Source organism: Symphalangus syndactylus, chromosome 10 (assembly GCF_028878055.3).
Source record: "Symphalangus syndactylus isolate Jambi chromosome 10, NHGRI_mSymSyn1-v2.1_pri, whole genome shotgun sequence".
NCBI lineage: Eukaryota > Metazoa > Chordata > Mammalia > Primates > Hylobatidae > Symphalangus > Symphalangus syndactylus.
Window position 1 is genome coordinate 137714269 of NC_072432.2, and position 13589 is coordinate 137727857.

A 13589-nucleotide genomic window follows, 5' to 3' on the forward strand; every position below is an offset into this window, starting at 1 on the left:
AGCTAACAGAGTTAAACCATACTTTTGATTGAGCTGTTTTGAAACACTCTGTCTGTAGAAAATGCAACTGGACATTCGTAGCGCTAAGTGGGTAATAGTGGAAAAAAGAATATGTTCAAATATAAACTACACAGAAGCATTGTATGAAACTTCTTTCTGTTCTGTGCATTCAACTAACAGAGTTGAACCTTACTTTTGATTGAGCCTTTCTGAAACACTCTTTCTGTAGAAACTGCAATTGGACATTCTGAGCGCTAAGAGGCCTCTATTGGGAAAAATAATATCTTCAAATAAAAAATACACAGAAGCATTGTGTGAAACATATTTCTGAAATGTTCATTAAGCTAACAGAGTTAAACCATACTTTTGATTGCGCAGTTCTGAACACTCTTTCTGTAGAAAATGCAAGTGGACATTCGGAGCGCTAAGAGGGTAATAGTGGAAAAAGGAATATATTCAAATATAAACTACACAGTAGCATTCTGTGAAAATTCTTTCTGTTCTGTGCATTCAACTAACAGATTTGAACCTTACTTTTGATTGAGCCGTTCTGAAACACTCTTTCTGTAGAAACTGCAATTGGACATGCTAAGCGCTAAGAGGCCTACATTGGGAAAAAGAATATCTTCAAATAAAAACTACACAGATGCATTCTGTGAAACTTATTTCTGATCTGTAAATTCAGTTAACAGAGATAAAACATATTTTTGATTGAGCAGTTATGAAACACTCTTTTTGTAGAAAATGCAAGTGGAGATTCGGAGCGCTAAGAGGGTAATAGTGGAAAAAGGAATGTCTTCAAATATAAACTACACAGAATCATTCGGTTAAACTTCTTTCTGATCTGTGCATTCAGCTAACAGAGTTAAAGCATACTTTTGATTGAGCAGATCTGAACACTCTTTCTGTAGAAAATGCAACTGGACATTTGGAGCGCTAAGAGCGTAGTAGTGGAAAAAGGAATATATTCAAATATAAACTACACAGAAGCATTCTGTGAAACTTCTTTCTGATCTGAGCATTCAGCTAACCGAGTTAAACCATACTTTTGATTGAGCAGTTTTGAAACACTCTGTCTGTAGAAAATGCAACTGGACATTCGTAGCGCTAAGTGGGTAATAGTGGAAAAAAGAATCTGTTCAAATATAAACTACACAGAAGCATTGTATGAAACTTCTTTCTGTTCTGTGCATTCAACTAACAGAGTTGAACCTTACTTTTTATTGAGCCGTTCTGAAACACTCTTTCTGTAGAAACTGCAATTGGACATTCTGAGCGCTAAGAGGCCTATATTGGGAAAAAGAATGTCTACAAATAAAAACTACACAGAAGAATTGTGTGAAACTTCTTTCTGTTCTGTTTGTTCAACTAAAAGAGTTGAACCTTAGTTTTGATTGAGCCGTTCTGAAACACTCTTTCTGTAGAAAATGCAATGGAGATTCGGAGCGCTAAGAGGGTAATAGTGGAAAAAGGAATATATTCAAATATAAACTACACAGTAGCATTCTGTGAAAATTCTTTCTCTTCTGTGCATTCAACTAACAGAGTTGAACCTTACTTTTGATTGAGCCGTTCTGAAACACTCTTTCTGTAGAAACTGCAATTGGACATGCTAAGCGCTTAGAGGCCTATATTGGGAAAAAGAATATCTTCAAATAAAAACTACACAGATGCATTCTGTGAAACTTATTTCTGATCTGTAAATTCAGTTAACAGAGATAAAACATATTTTTGAATTAGCAGTTATGAAACACTCTTTTTGTAGAAAATGCAAGTGGAGATTCGGAGCGCTAAGAGGGTAATAGTGGAAAAAGGAATATCTTCAAATATAAACTACACAGAATCATTCGGTGAAACTTCTTTCTGATCTGTGCATTCAGCTAACAGAGTTAAACCATACTTTTGATTGAGCAGATCTGAACATTCTTTCTGTAGAAAATGCAACTGGACATTTGGAGCGCTAAGAGAGTAGTAGTGGAAAAAGGAATATATTCAAATATAAACTACACAGAAGCATTCTGTGAAACTTCTTTCTGATCTGAGCATTCAGCTAACAGAGTTAAACCATACTTTTGATTGAGCAGTTTTGAAACACTCTGTCTGTAGAAAATGCAACTGGACATTCGTAGCGCTAAGTGGGTAATAGTGGAAAAAAGAATATGTTCAAATATAAACTACACAGAAGCATTGTATGAAACTTCTTTCTGTTCTGTGCATTCAACTAACAGAGTTGAAACTTACTTTTGATTGAGCCGTTCTGAAACACTCTTTCTGTAGAAACTGCAATTGGACATTCTGAGCACTAAGAGGCCTATATTGGAAAAAAGAATGTCTACAAATAAAAACTACACAGAAGAATTGTGTGAAACTTCTTTCTGTTCTGTTTGTTCAACTAAAAGAGTTGAACCTTAGTTTTGATTGAGCCGTTCTGAAACACACTTTCTGTAGAAAATGCAAGTTTAGATTCGGAGCGCTAAGAGGGTAATAGTGGAAAAAGGAATGTCTCCAAATATAAACTACACAGAATCATTCTGTGAAACTTCTTTCTGATCTGTGCATACAGCTAACAGAGTTAAACCATACTTTTGATTGAGCAGATCTGAACACTCTTTCTGTAGAAAATGCAACTGGACATTTGGAGCGCTAAGAGAGTAGTAGTGGAAAAAGGAATATATTCAAATATAAACTACACAGAAGCATTCTGTGAAACTTCTTTCTGATCTGAGCATTCAGCTAACAGAGTTAAACCATACTTTTGATTGAGCAGTTTTGAAACACTCTGTCTGTAGAAAATGCAACTGGACATTCGTAGCGCTAAGTGGGTAATAGTGGAAAAAAGAATATGTTCAAATATAAACTACACAGAAGCATTGTATGAAACTTCTTTCTGTTCTGTGCATTCAACTAACAGAGTTGAACCTTACTTTTGATTGAGCCTTTCTGAAACACTCTTTCTGTAGAAACAGCAATTGGAAATTCTGAGCGCTAAGAGGCCTCTATTGGGAAAAATAATATCTTCAAATAAAAACTACACAGAAGCATTGTGTGAAACTTATTTCTGATATGTTCATTAAGCTAACAGAGTTAAACCATACTTTTGATTGCGCAGTTCTGAACACTCTTTCTGTAGAAAATGCAAGTGGACATTCGGAGCGCTAAGAGGGTAATAGTGGAAAAAGGAATATATTCAAATATAAACTACACAGTAGCATTCTGTGAAAATTCTTTCTGTTCTGTGCATTCAACTAACAGAGTTGAAACTTACTTTTGATTGAGCCGTTCTGAAACACTCTTTCTGTAGAAACTGCAATTGGACATTCTGAGCGCTAAGAGGCCTCTATTGGGAAAAAGAATGTCTACAAATAAAAACTACACAGAAGAATGGTGTGAAACTTCTTTCTGTTCTGTTTGTTCAACTAAAAGAGTTGAACCTTAGTTTTGATTGAGCCGTTCTGAAACACTCTTTCTGTAGAAAATGCACGTGGAGATTCGGAGCGCTAAGAGGGTAATAGTGGAAAAAGGAATGTCCCCAAATATAAACTACACAGAATCATACTGTGAAAATTCTTTCTGATCTGTGCATTCAGCTAACAGAGTTAAACCATACTTTTGATTGAGCAGATCTGAACTCTCTTTCTGTAGAAAATGCAACTGGACATTTGGAGCGCTAAGAGAGTAGTAGTGGAAAAAGGAATATATTCAAATATAAACTACACAGAAGGATTCTGTGAAACTTCTTTCTGATCTGAGCATTCAGCTAACAGAGTTTAACCATACTTTTGATTGAGCAGTTTTGAAACACTCTGTCTGTAGAAAATGCAACTGGACATTCGTAGCGCTAAGTGGGTAATTGTGGAAAAAAGAATATGTTCAAATATAAACTACACAGAAGCAGTGTATGAAACTTCTTTCTGTTCTGTGCATTCAACTAACAGAGTTGAACCTTACTTTTGATTGAGCCTTTCTGAAACACTCTTTCTGTAGAAACTGCAATTGGACATTCTGAGCGCTGAGAGGCCTATATTGGGAAAAATAATATCTTCAAATAAAAACTACACAGAAGCATTGTGTGAAACTTATTTCTGATATGTTCATTAAGCTAACAGAATTAAACCATACTTTTGATTGCGCAGTTCTGAACTCTCTTTCTGTAGAAAATGCAAGTGGACATTCGGAGCGCTAAGAGGGTAATAGTGGAAAAAGGAATATATTCAAATATAAACTACACAGTAGCATTCTGTGAAAATTCTTTCTGTTCTGTGCATTCAACTAACAGAGTTGAACCTTACTTTTGATTGAGCCGTTCTGAAACACTCTTTCTGTAGAAACTGCAATTGGACATGCTAAGCGCTAAGAGGCCTACATTGGGAAAAAGAATATCTTCAAATAAAAACTACACAGATGCATTCTGTGAAACTTATTTCTGATCTGTAAATTCAGTTAACAGAGATAAAACATATTTTTGATTGAGCAGTTATGAAACACTCTTTTTGTAGAAAATGCAAGTGGAGATTCGGAGCGCTAAGAGGGTAATAGTGGAAAAAGGAATGTCTTCAAATATAAACTACACAGAATCATTCGGTGAAACTTTTTTCTGATCTGTGCATTCAGCTAACAGAGTTAAAACATACTTTTGATTGAGCAGATCTGAACACTCTTTCTGTAGAAAATGCAACTGGACATTTGGAGCGCTAAGAGCGTACTAGTGGAAAAAGGAATATATTCAAATATAAACTACACAGAAGCATTCTGTGAAACTTCTTTCTGATCTGAGCATTCAGCTAACAGAGTTAAACCATACTTTTGATTGGGCAGTTTTGAAACATTCTGTCTGTAGAAAATGCAACTGGACATTCGTAGCGCTAAGTGGGTAATAGTGGAAAAAAGAATATGTTCAAATATAAACTACACAGAAGCATTGTATGAAACTTCTTTCTGTTCTGTGCATTCAACTAACAGAGTTGAACCTTACTTTTCATTGAGCCGTTCTGAAACACTCTTTCTGTAGAAACTGCAATTGGACATTCTGAGCGCTAAGAGGCCTATATTGGGAAAAAGAATGTCTACAAATAAAAACTACACAGAAGAATTGTGTGAAACTTCTTTCTGTTCTGTTTGTTCAACTAAAAGTGTTGAACCTTAGTTTTGATTGAGCCGTTCTGAAACACTCTTTCTGTAGAAAATGCAATGGAGATTCGGAGCGTTAAGAGGGTAATAGTGGAAAAAGGAATATATTCAAATATAAACTACAGAGTAGCATTCTGTGAAAATTCTTTCTCTTCTGTGCATTCAACTAACAGAGTTGAACCTTACTTTTGATTGAGCCGTTCTTAAACACTCTTTCTGTAGAAACTGCAATTGGACATGCTAAGCGCTAAGAGGCCTACATTGGGAAAAAGAATATCTTCAAATAAAAACTACACAGAAGCATTCTGTGAAATTTATTTCTGATCTGTAAATTCAGTTAACAGAGATAAAACATATTTTTGATTGAGCAGTTATGAAACACTCTTTTTGTAGAAAATGCAAGTGGAGTTTCGGAGCGCTAAGAGGGTAATAGTGGAAAAAGGAATATCTTCAAATATAAACTACACAGAATCATTCGGTGAAACTTCTTTCTGATCTGTGCATTCAGCTAACAGAGTTAAACCATACTTTTGATTGAGCAGATCTGAACACTCTTTCTGTAGAAAATGCAACTGGACATTTGGAGCGCTAAGAGCGTAGTAGTGGAAAAAGGAATATATTCAAATATAAACTACACAGAAGCATTCTGTGAAACTTCTTTCTGATCTGAGCATTCAGCTAACAGAGTTAAACCATACTTTTGATTGAGCAGTTTTGAAACACTCTGTCTGTAGTAAATGCAACTGGACATTCGTAGCGCTAAGTGGGTAATAGTGGAAAAAAGAATATGTTCAAATATAAACTACACAGAAGCATTGTATGAAACTTCTTTCTGTTCTGTGCATTCAACTAACAGAGTTGATCCTTACTTTTGATTGAGCCGTTCTGAAACACTCTTTCTGTAGAAACTGCAATTGGACATTCTGAGCGCTAAGAGGCCTATATTGGGAAAAAGAATGTGACAAATAAAAACTACACAGAAGAATTGTGTGAAACTTCTTTCTGTTCTGTTTGTTCAAGTAAAAGAGTTGAACCTTAGTTTTGATTGAGCCGTTCTGAAACACACTTTCTGTAGAAAATGCAAGTGGAGATTCGGAGCGCTAATAGGGTAATAGTGGAAAAAGGAATGTCTCCAAATATAAACTACACAGAATCATTCTGTGAAACTTCTTTCTGGTCTGTGCATTCAGCTAACAGAGTTAAACAATGCTTTTGATTGAGCAGATCTGAACACTCTTTCTGTAGAAAATGCAACTGGACATTTGGAGCGCTAAGAGAGTAGTAGTGGAAAAAGGAATATATTCAAATATAAACTACACAGAAGCATTCTGTGAAACTTCTTTCTGATCTGAGCATTCAGCTAACAGAGTTAAACCATACTTTTGATTGAGCAGTTTTGAAACACTCTGTCTGTAGAAAATGCAACTGGACATTCGTAGCGCTAAGTGGGTAATAGTGGAAAAAAGAATATGTTCAAATATAAACTACACAGAAGCATTGTATGAAACTTCTTTCTGTTCTGTGCATTCAACTAACAGAGTTGAACCTTACTTTTGATTGAGCCTTTCTGAAACACTCTTTCTGTAGAAACAGCAATTGGACATTCTGAGCGCTAAGAGGCCTCTATTGGGAAAAATAATATCTTCAAATAAAAACTACACAGAAGCATTGTGTGAAACTTATTTCTGATATGTTCATTAAGCGAACAGAGTTAAACCATACTTTTGATTGCGCAGTTCTGAACACTCTTTCTGTAGAAAATGCAAGTGGACATTCGGAGCGCTATGAGGGTAATAGTGGAAAAAGGAATATATTCAAATATAAACTACACAGTAGCATTCTGTGAAAATTCTTTCTGTTCTGTGCATTGAACTAACAGAGTTGAACCTTACTTTTGATTGAGCCGTTCTGAAACACTCTTTCTGTAGAAACTGCAATTGGACATGCTAAGCGCTAAGAGGCCTACATTGGGAAAAAGAATATCTTCAAATAAAAACTACACAGATGCATTTTGTGAAACTTATTTCTGATCTGTAAATTCAGTTAACAGAGATAAAACATATTTTTGATTGAGCAGTTATGAAACACTCTTTTTGTAGAAAATGCAATTGGACATTCTGAGCGCTAAGAGGCCTATATTGGGAAAAAGAATATCTACAAACAAAAACTACACAGAAGAATTGTGTGAAACTTCTTTCTGTTCTGTTTGTTCAACTAAAAGAGTTGAACCTTAGTTTTGATTGAGCCGTTCTGAAACACTCTTTCTGTAGAAAATGCAATGGAGTTTCGGAGCGCTAAGAGGGTAATAGTGGAAAAAGGAATATATTCAAATATAAACTACACAGTAGCATTCTGCGAAAATTCTTTCTGTTCTGTGCATTCAACTAACAGAGTTGAACCTTACTTTTGAATGAGCCTTTCTGAAACACTCTTTCTGTAGAAACTGCAATTGGACATTCTGAGCGCTAAGAGGCCTATATTGGGAAAAATAATATCTTCAAATAAAAACTACACAGAAGCATTGTGTGAAACTTATTTCTGATATGTTCATTAAGCTAACAGAGTTAAACCATACTTTTGATTGCGCAGTTCTGAACACTCTTTCTGTAGAAAATGCAAGTGGACATTCGGAGCGCTAAGAGTGTAATAATGGAAAAAGGAATATATTCAAATATAAACTACACAGTAGCATTCTGTGAAAATTCTTTCTGTTCTGTGCATTCAACTAACAGAGTTGAACCTTACTTTTGATTCAGCCGTTCTGAAACACTCTTTCTGTAGAAACTGCAATTGGACATGCTAAGCGCTAAGAGGCCTACATTGGGAAAAAGAATATCTTCAAATAAAAACTACACAGATGCATTCTGTGAAACTTATTTCTGATCTGTAAATTCAGTTAACAGAGATAAAACATATTTTTGAATTAGCAGTTATGAAACACTCTTTTTGTAGAAAATGCAAGTGGAGATTCGGAGCGCTAAGAGGGTAATAGTGGAAAAAGGAATATCTTCAAATATAAACTACACAGAATCATTCGGTGAAACTTCTTTCTGATCTGTGCATTCAGCTAACAGAGTTAAACCATACTTTTGATTGAGCAGATCTGAACATTCTTTCTGTAGAAAATGCAACTGGACATTTGGAGCGCTAAGAGAGTAGTAGTGGAAAAAGGAATATATTCAAATATAAACTACACAGAAGCATTCTGTGAAACTTCTTTCTGATCTGAGCATTCAGCTAACAGAGTTAAACCATACTTTTGATTGAGCAGTTTTGAAACACTCTGTCTGTAGAAAATGCAACTGGACATTCGTAGCGCTAAGTGGGTAATAGTGGAAAAAAGAATATGTTCAAATATAAACTACACAGAAGCATTGTATGAAACTTCTTTCTGTTCTGTGCATTCAACTAACAGAGTTGAAACTTACTTTTGATTGAGCCGTTCTGAAACACTCTTTCTGTAGAAACTGCAATTGGACATTCTGAGCGCTAAGAGGCCTATATTGGAAAAAAGAATGTCTACAAATAAAAACTACACAGAAGAATTGTGTGAAACTTCTTTCTGTTCTGTTTGTTCAACTAAAAGAGTTGAACCTTAGTTTTGATTGAGCCGTTCTGAAACACACTTTCTGTAGAAAATGCAAGTTTAGATTCGGAGCGCTAAGAGGGTAATAGTGGAAAAAGGAATGTCTCCAAATATAAACTACACAGAATCATTCTGTGAAACTTCTTTCTGATCTGTGCATACAGCTAACAGAGTTAAACCATACTTTTGATTGAGCAGATCTGAACACTCTTTCTGTAGAAAATGCAACTGGACATTTGGAGCGCTAAGAGAGTAGTAGTGGAAAAAGGAATATATTCAAATATAAACTACACAGAAGCATTCTGTGAAACTTCTTTCTGATCTGAGCATTCAGCTAACAGAGTTAAACCATACTTTTGATTGAGCAGTTTTGAAACACTCTGTCTGTAGAAAATGCAACTGGACATTCGTAGCGCTAAGTGGGTAATAGTGGAAAAAAGAATATGTTCAAATATAAACTACACAGAAGCATTGTATGAAACTTCTTTCTGTTCTGTGCATTCAACTAACAGAGTTGAACCTTACTTTTGATTGAGCCTTTCTGAAACACTCTTTCTGTAGAAACAGCAATTGGAAATTCTGAGCGCTAAGAGGCCTCTATTGGGAAAAATAATATCTTCAAATAAAAACTACACAGAAGCATTGTGTGAAACTTATTTCTGATATGTTCATTAAGCTAACAGAGTTAAACCATACTTTTGATTGCGCAGTTCTGAACACTCTTTCTGTAGAAAATGCAAGTGGACATTCGGAGCGCTAAGAGGGTAATAGTGGAAAAAGGAATATATTCAAATATAAACTACACAGTAGCATTCTGTGAAAATTCTTTCTGTTCTGTGCATTCAACTAACAGAGTTGAAACTTACTTTTGATTGAGCCGTTCTGAAACACTCTTTCTGTAGAAACTGCAATTGGACATGCTAAGCGCTAAGAGGCCTACATTGGGAAAAAGAATATCTTCAAATAAAAACTACACAGATGCATTCTGTGAAACTTATTTCTGATCTGTAAATTCAGTTAACAGAGATAAAACATATTTTTGATTGAGCAGTTATGAAACACTCTTTTTGTAGAAAATGCAAGTGGAGATTCGGAGCGCTAAGAGGGTAATAGTGGAAAAAGGAATGTCTTCCAATATAAACTACACAGAATCATTCGGTGAAACTTCTTTCTGATCTGTGAATTCAGCTAACAGAGTTAAACCATACTTTTGATTGAGCAGATCTGAACACTCTTTCTGTTGAAAATGCAACTGGACATTTGGAGCGCTAAGAGCGTAGTAGTGGAAAAAGGAATATATTCAAATATAAACTACACAGAAGCATTCTGTGAAACTTTTTTCTGATCTGAGCATTCAGCTAACAGAGTGAAACCATACTTTTGATTGAGCAGTTTTGAAACACTCTGTCTGTAGAAAATGCAACTGGACATTCGTAGCGCTAAGTGGGTAATAGTGGAAAAAAGAATATGTTCAAATATAAACTACACAGAAGCATTGTATGAAACTTCTTTCTGTTCTGTGCATTCAACTAACAGAGTTGAACCTTACTTTTGATTGAGCCGTTCTGAAACACTCTTTCTGTAGAAACTGCAATTGGACATTCTGAGAGCTAAGAGGCCTATATTGGGAAAAAGAATGTCTACAAATAAAAACTACACAGAAGAATTGTGTGAAACTTCTTTCTGTTCTGTTTGTTCAACTAAAAGAGTTGAACCTTAGTTTTGATTGAGCCGTTCTGAAACACTCTTTCTGTAGAAAATGCAAGTGGAGATTCGGAGCGCTAAGAGGGTAATAGTGGAAAAAGGAATGTCTCCAAATATAAACTACACAGAATCATTCGGTGAAACTTCTTTCTGATCTGTGCATTCAGCTAACAGAGTTAAACCATACTTTTGATTGAGCAGATCTGAACTCTCTTTCTCTAGAAAATGCAACTGGACATTTGGAGCGCTAAGAGAGTAGTAGTGGAAAAAGGAATATATTCAAATATAAACTACACAGAAGGATTCTGTGAAACTTCTTTCTGATCTGAGCATTCAGCTAACAGAGTTTAACCATACTTTTGATTGAGCAGTTTTGAAACACTCTGTCTGTAGAAAATGCAACTGGACATTCGTAGCGCTAAGTGGGTAATTGTGGAAAAAAGAATATGTTCAAATATAAACTACACAGAAGCAGTGTATGAAACTTCTTTCTGTTCTGTGCATTCAACTAACAGAGTTGAACCTTACTTTTGATTGAGCCTTTCCGAAACACTCTTTCTGTAGAAACTGCAATTGGACATTCTGAGCGCTAAGAGGCCTATATTGGGAAAAATAATATCTTCAAATAAAAACTACACAGAAGCATTGTGTGAAACTTATTTCTGATATGTTCATTAAGCTAACAGAGTTAAACCATACTTTTGATTGCGCAGTTCTGAACTCTCTTTCTGTAGAAAATGCAGGTGGACATTCGGAGCGCTAAGAGGGTAATAGTGGAAAAAGGAATATATTCAAATATAAACTACACAGTAGCATTCTGTGAAAATTCTTTCTGTTCTGTGCATTCAACTAACAGAGTTGAACCTTACTTTTGATTGAGCCGTTCTGAAACACTCTTTCTGTAGAAACTGCAATTGGACATGCTAAGCGCTAAGAGGCCTACATTGGGAAAAAGAATATCTTCAAATAAAAACTACACAGATGCATTCTGTGAAACTTATTTCTGATCTGTAAATTCAGTTAACAGAGATAAAACATATTTTTGATTGAGCAGTTATGAAACACTCTTTTTGTAGAAAATGCAAGTGGAGATTCGGAGCGCTAAGAGGGTAATAGTGGAAAAAGGAATGTCTTCAAATATAAACTACACAGAATCATTCGGTGAAACTTTTTTCTGATCTGTGCATTCAGCTAACAGAGTTAAAACATACTTTTGATTGAGCAGATCTGAACACTCTTTCTGTAGAAAATGCAACTGGACATTTGGAGCGCTAAGAGCGTAGTAGTGGAAAAAGGAATATATTCAAATATAAACTACACAGAAGCATTCTGTGAAACTTCTTTCTGATCTGAGCATTCAGCTAACAGAGTTAAACCATACTTTTGATTGGGCAGTTTTGAAACATTCTGTCTGTAGAAAATGCAACTGGACATTCGTAGCGCTAAGTGGGTAATAGTGGAAAAAAGAATATGTTCAAATATAAACTACACAGAAGCATTGTATGAAACTTCTTTCTGTTCTGTGCATTCAACTAACAGAGTTGAACCTTACTTTTGATTGAGCCGTTCTGAAACACTCTTTCTGTAGAAACTGCAATTGGACATTCTGAGCGCTAAGAGGCCTATATTGGGAAAAAGAATGTCTACAAATAAAAACTACACAGAAGAATTGTGTGAAACTTCTTTCTGTTCTGTTTGTTCAACTAAAAGTGTTGAACCTTAGTTTTGATTGAGCCGTTCTGAAACACTCTTTCTGTAGAAAATGCAATGGAGATTCGGAGCGTTAAGAGGGTAATAGTGGAAAAAGGAATATATTCAAATATAAACTACACAGTAGCATTCTGTGAAAATTCTTTCTCTTCTGTGCATTCAACTAACAGAGTTGAACCTTACTTTTGATTGAGCCGTTCTGAAACACTCTTTCTGTAGAAACTGCAATTGGACATGCTAAGCGCTAAGAGGCCTACATTGGGAAAAAGAATATCTTCAAATAAAAACTACACAGAAGCATTCTGTGAAATTTATTTCTGATCTGTAAATTCAGTTAACAGAGATAAAACATATTTTTGATTGAGCAGTTATGAAACACTCTTTTTGTAGAAAATGCAAGTGGAGTTTCGGAGCGCTAAGAGGGTAATAGTGGAAAAAGGAATATCTTCAAATATAAACTACACAGAATCATTCGGTGAAACTTCTTTCTGATCTGTGCATTCAGCTAACAGAGTTAAACCATACTTTTGATTGAGCAGATCTGAACACTCTTTCTGTAGAAAATGCAACTGGACATTTGGAGCGCTAAGAGCGTAGTAGTGGAAAAAGGAATATATTCAAATATAAACTACACAGTAGCATTCTGTGAAAATTCTTTCTCTTCTGTGCATTCAACTAACAGAGTTGAACCTTACTTTTGATTGAGCCGTTCTGAAACACTCTTTCTGTAGAAACTGCAATTGGACATGCTAAGCGCTTAGAGGCCTATATTGGGAAAAAGAATATCTTCAAATAAAAACTACACAGATGCATTCTGTGAAACTTATTTCTGATCTGTAAATTCAGTTAACAGAGATAAAACATATTTTTGAATTAGCAGTTATGAAACACTCTTTTTGTAGAAAATGCAAGTGGAGATTCGGAGCGCTAAGAGGGTAATAGTGGAAAAAGGAATATCTTCAAATATAAACTACACAGAATCATTCGGTGAAACTTCTTTCTGATCTGTGCATTCAGCTAACAGAGTTAAACCATACTTTTGATTGAGCAGATCTGAACATTCTTTCTGTAGAAAATGCAACTGGACATTTGGAGCGCTAAGAGAGTAGTAGTGGAAAAAGGAATATATTCAAATATAAACTACACAGAAGCATTCTGTGAAACTTCTTTCTGATCTGAGCATTCAGCTAACAGAGTTAAACCATACTTTTGATTGAGCAGTTTTGAAACACTCTGTCTGTAGAAAATGCAACTGGACATTCGTAGCGCTAAGTGGGTAATAGTGGAAAAAAGAATATGTTCAAATATAAACTACACAGAAGCATTGTATGAAACTTCTTTCTGTTCTGTGCATTCAACTAACAGAGTTGAAACTTACTTTTGATTGAGCCGTTCTGAAACACTCTTTCTGTAGAAACTGCAATTGGACATTCTGAGCGCTAAGAGGCCTATATTGGAAAAA